This window comes from Prionailurus viverrinus, chromosome C1, assembly GCF_022837055.1.
Source record: "Prionailurus viverrinus isolate Anna chromosome C1, UM_Priviv_1.0, whole genome shotgun sequence".
Lineage (NCBI taxonomy): Eukaryota > Metazoa > Chordata > Mammalia > Carnivora > Felidae > Prionailurus > Prionailurus viverrinus.
Window position 1 is genome coordinate 8,690,233 of NC_062568.1, and position 5,246 is coordinate 8,695,478.

General features: G+C 43.9%; 1 non-coding gene across 1 annotated transcript; it reads right to left on the bottom strand.

Moving 5' to 3' along the window:
- Nucleotides 1–2,407: 2,407 nt before the first annotated feature.
- TRNAA-AGC (transfer RNA alanine (anticodon AGC)) lies at nucleotides 2,408–2,479 on the bottom strand. The gene has a single exon. It is a non-coding gene; the product is annotated as a tRNA-Ala (tRNA).
- Nucleotides 2,480–5,246: the final 2,767 nt, after the last annotated feature.

Genomic DNA, 5,246 nt, shown 5'->3' on the forward strand with positions numbered 1-5,246 from the left:
CAGTCACTGAGGTAGAGGTCAGGCTTGTTTTCTTCTGAATCGGAATGAGGCGGCAGCCTCAAGGAGGAAGTCCTCACTTTGTTACAATGAAACACAGGAGGGCTCCTCCCGAAGACGCCCACCTGTTGAATGATTTACTTTTTAAAAGGGCAGTGGCCTGAAACTTCAAGGCATCACCAATGCGATGAAATAGACGAAAACACAGCTCAAGGTTGGACCCATCGGGGAGCAAAAGGTTGCTCCAAAGCAGGCATGATTGGCTTGTCCTTCCCAGTCACGTTCTCCCGTGTAGTTTGTAACATTTATATTGTTCTGGTAAACTATGGCATTTGAGTCCCGATTTATGATTGTGTCTTCCTCTGTCCCCTCCAGATAGAATGCCTTTACAAATACTTTGCCTTTTCATATCAGAAAACCAGGGATTCTTTGGACTTGATTTTTTTTTTTACCCACAGGACGAAGAGAGATCAGAGTTGCCACCTTCTAGGTACTAATTCAGTAATTTATTTATCCAATGGCGTTTGTTCAGCTGTTCCTATTTACTAGCCACTAGGATAGATGCCAGATATAAAGAATGAGTAAAATATGGTACTTGCCCCCAGCAAAATCCAACAGAAAGAGATAGAAGAGGTCGACACTGGCAATTGTCTATTTAGCATTCCGTCCCCTCCCCATCCCCCATTAGGCCTTCCAAACAGAGTTCTAGCTCAAGGGTAAATCCACTCTTGTCAGCGATTGGGCCGACGACAATTCTTGCCAATGAATCATGAGAAGAGGTAGCCCCACGCTCTTCAGAATGAGCTTCCAGAAGCATTTTATTGTCATCCGACGGTGGTGTTGTTCATGGATCACGTGTCTGGAACTGTTGCATCCAAGTCCCTACCAGCCTGGGGATGGGGCTGAGCCACGGAGAGATAAGAAAGGAAACGAAGCCAAGGTCGATGGATTAAGGCAACAAAATATGTCGTGTATCTGGGCTTCCAGTTACAGGAGTCAATGAATTCCTTTGTCATTTAAGCCACTTTGAGTTGGGTTTCCTTGCACCTCACTTGCAAACAAGATTGTTGGAGAAGCTTTTACCGACAGCTCATCTCTGTAGATGATCCACGGTTCGTACCATTTTTTCTCAGTGATGATAGTGACATTTCACAGCTCTCGCGTTAACTGTGCTTCTGCGTCTCAATTGAGACACGTGAGGTTAACGGACACCTTCTTCTCTTTCTTTGCCCTTGTATTTGCAGTGTCCCTTCCCTTATTCCCAGCTAATTTAACTTGAAAGTGCGGCACGAGAAATGGAAGGCAGGCATAGGACATTTTCTCAAAATGTGATTGTTTCTGTAGGTAGGTGCTAAATTATAAACATTTTTTTTTCAGTGAAAGTGTATTTACAATTAGAGCTCAGATGCATTCAGAGGGCATGACTTAAAGGTAATTCAACTGAAACAAGGCCATCAAGAATGGATGCTGATGGAGGCTGATGGAGTAGGCAATTGCTCAAGAATGGTTCCAGATGGTGACTATACTTATTGTGGGGAGCACTGTGCAAGGGATAGACTTGTCAAATCGCTGTGTTGTACACCTGAAACTAATATAACCTTGTATGTCAACTATACTTCAGTAAAAATAGAGAAAACAAGAGTGGTTCCAGCCCTAGGAGCCTGTGCCTCGGGTGCCTTGAGTAGCAGGCACGGCAGAAAGGTTAAACGAATGTCCTTATTACTATCCTCCATTGAGAAGAGGTGCAAGTATAAAAGGAAGAGTATTTGGGAGGCTCAGTTGCAGAATAGGGATCCGTCGCCTACGTGGCTAGTTCTGGCTCTGAATATCTGCTCATCTTGAACTAGCTGTGGCTTGATTTTTTTTCTTGTTTTTTAGTCTTTCTATGTGATAGTATTTCTATCACAAATATGAGGGATGTCGTTCTGTGTGTAAACTATCGTAGATTCAAAATCGGGAGGGAGTGGCAACAGGGAGCATATTCCAGAACTGACTTTGACAACATTGTGTTTGATTGCTGGCTCATACAGGGATTAACTGGGGATAATAGGTCCCATCCTACCCGCCATCTGTAACCTTGCTTTCCCTTCATTCTGAGCTGCCAAATGAGTTCCTGTACTAAAAAACAGAGTAGAATGCCTGGGTCCTCAATACCACACCTACCTTCCATTTGGAATAGTGACTGCACGCGATCCCTTATTTAATGACCAAATCCTATCATTAACCATTAGGGAAGTAGAGCCAGCATATGAAATGGAACAACAAAACATCAAAATTAAAACAACAACAACAACAACAGCTCCCTTTGATTTCTACAGTGTTTGATTAAAATTCATTAAGAATAAAATCTTGTACTATGTGGTGTGGCTGTCACAAAGAAATATATTTCCTGAGCAGGACATAAATAGAATGGAGATGCTGGGGATCGAACCCAGGACCTCATGCATGCTAAGCATGCGCTCTACCACTGAGCTACATCCCCACCTGCCATAACGTTGGCTTTCTAGACTGCTTTCATGAAATATAACAGAAATTTTCTCCCTTAAAAGAAAACTACTGGTTATAGTAATAGCCAGGAGGTTTTCTTTTCTGGGGGGAAAGGGGGAGGGGGGAGGGGGGAGCAGATAATGCAGAGGGTGTATATGGGGAGGTCCTAGGAGTTAGAAATGAAAATCTTTACTTTTATTTCTGTGCTTTTGTGTACTTGAGTATTTTACCATGCAGACATTACTTACTTAAGGCAAATAAAGACGTAAAATAAAAGAGAAAAAAACCAGAATGAAATGCTGTGATGTCTATAATTTTCCTTTGAAAAGAAAATACTTCATAATAACTTGTAACGCATGTAAAAATATTAAAGTCGCAGTCATTCTTTATAGCCTACGTTGCTAAATAAAGCCAACGATGACAATTCTATTTTGAATATTATTATTTTTTTCTTTCTCTTTTTTGTATTACTAAATCTAAGAAGGAATTGCCATTTTCAGAGTACCGTTGCTGGTTCCTCAAGTTCCTGTGGATGGGACACAGCATCTGTTGAGTGTTTTAACGTGCGCTTTCGAGGCTCCCGCAGTATTCACAGATTAAACATCCAGAAAAACATTAAGTATCTCTCACCATGAGAATACCACCTTATATTTCTACGACCCTTTTTGTGTGTTTATAACACTTCTTTCATGCATGATCACATTTTATTTTTCATTTGTCTGTGAGCAAGATTTCATTATACCGATATTAAAAGGCATCAAAAGTGAATGCACAAAGAGCGTGAAAATTCACAATTTATTAGTAAGCCAAAAAGCGGAACTTGAACGTGAATTTTCTGACTGCCAATTAGTGCCTTTAAAAAATAATGTTCTCATGGGGCACCTGGGTGGCTCAGTCAGTTGAGCGTCCGACTTCAGCTTGGGTCATGATTTCACAGCTTGTGGGTTCGAGCCCCACATCGGGCTCTGTGCTGACAGCTTGGATCCTGGAGTCTGCTTCATATTCTGTGTCTCATTCTCTCTCTACCCCTCCCCTGCTCGTGCTCTGTCTCTCTCTCTCAAAAATAAATAAAAATTACAAAAATAAAATAATAAAAATAATGTTCTCGTAAACACAGCGGCCATCTTGAGGAATATCATGGACAAAATGCCCTCTTTGAGGGATTCTTCTAAGATGTATTAGAATGGCAGAGGCCGCCATTATTTAGACTGTGATGAGACTATGATTTCAATTTTAATATAATAATCACAAAAAGTTTAAGGACAACACCCGCATGACTTTTCTGTGCCCCACATAGCTTAGCCTAGTGCTTTAAATATAATAGGGTCTCAAATATCCCATGTCTTCTACCTACATAAACAGGGCTCAATAGAGGGCACCTGCTAGGGCAACTTCTATCTTCCCCAGAGGCTTCTAAACACATCAGCGGGGTCAACGGAAAGCATGTTGCCTGGATCACCTCCAACAGGATCCAAAGAAAGCCCCAGATACCCACCTTCATCCAGCCCCTGACATTTAAAGCCTCAACACCACTGTCTTGAAGCCCCCAAGGATATGTCCCATATCCTTGTGCCTGTCAATCACCCTGAAAAGGCCCAGACTTTCAGGCCATCTGGAATCTTCCTCACTCTGCCCCCCGAGGCTCTGCTCAGCCCCTATTTGACGCCATCTTCACTTCCGCCTCAACTCTCTGAACCATTCCCGCACTGCCCTCTGCGACGCACAGTCCATCCTTTGTATAATCCCTACACCACAAGCCTCTCCAGATGGTTCCATCTTTTTCTCACCAGAACTGTAACCCAGGGAGCGCTGTGTCCCCTGCGGCTTCTCACCCAATGGACCTCCCATCTCCCGTAGTGCGGGCATCACCTGGATGTCTAACAGGTGTCCCAGGTTGGGGTGCTAAACAACTCGTGACCCTCCTCTGCAGAACTCCTCTCCTCCAGAGTCCCCTATTTCATTGACGGCAACCCCACCTTTCCAGTCCTTGGGGTCAAAGACCTTGCAGCCGTCCTGATTCCCTTTTCTGTCACTGTTGGCTCTTCTTTCAAAATATATCCAGAATCCAACCTCTTCTCATCTGGATTTCTGCCATAGCATCTTTAAAAGTCTCCCTGCTTCCACCTGGGTCTATTCTACCTTCCTGGAGTCTCTTTTCAACCTAGCTTCCAGAGCAGTCTCTCCAGTCAGATCATGCTATCACTCTGCAGGAAACCTACTAAAGATGCCCTGTTTGGACCGGAGTAGCACAAACCAAAGTCCTTACAATGATCTGCTAGACCCTACGGGACCTGCCCTTAGGCCCATCAGATCTCCTCTCCCTGAGTGACTCTGTTATACAGACTTCATGCGCAAATGTTCCCAGGAGGAACAAGCAGGCACTACGTGTCTTAGTGCATTTGAATCGTTTCCTCTGCTTGAAATGTTCTACTTCCAGATGCTCCCACACCCCCACACCGGCACTCTTGATCCCTGCTCCCTGCTCCTATACTTTCTCCTACTTCTTACGCTTTCTAACATCTACATCATTTTTTTATGGATCACATTTTTGTCCCAAACCTTCCGTGCAAATGTAAAGGCGGGGGCTGGAATCTTTACTTCTTTTGTTCACTGAGGTGTCCCAAGCACCTGCGTAGGGCATAGGACCGACTCTGCGGATCATCTGGCAAGAACCTGCTTCACCACAAACCCCCCATCTCAGTTGACGGCAACTCCATCCTTCCAGTGGCCCTGGTCAGAAACACTGGAAGCATCCTTGACCC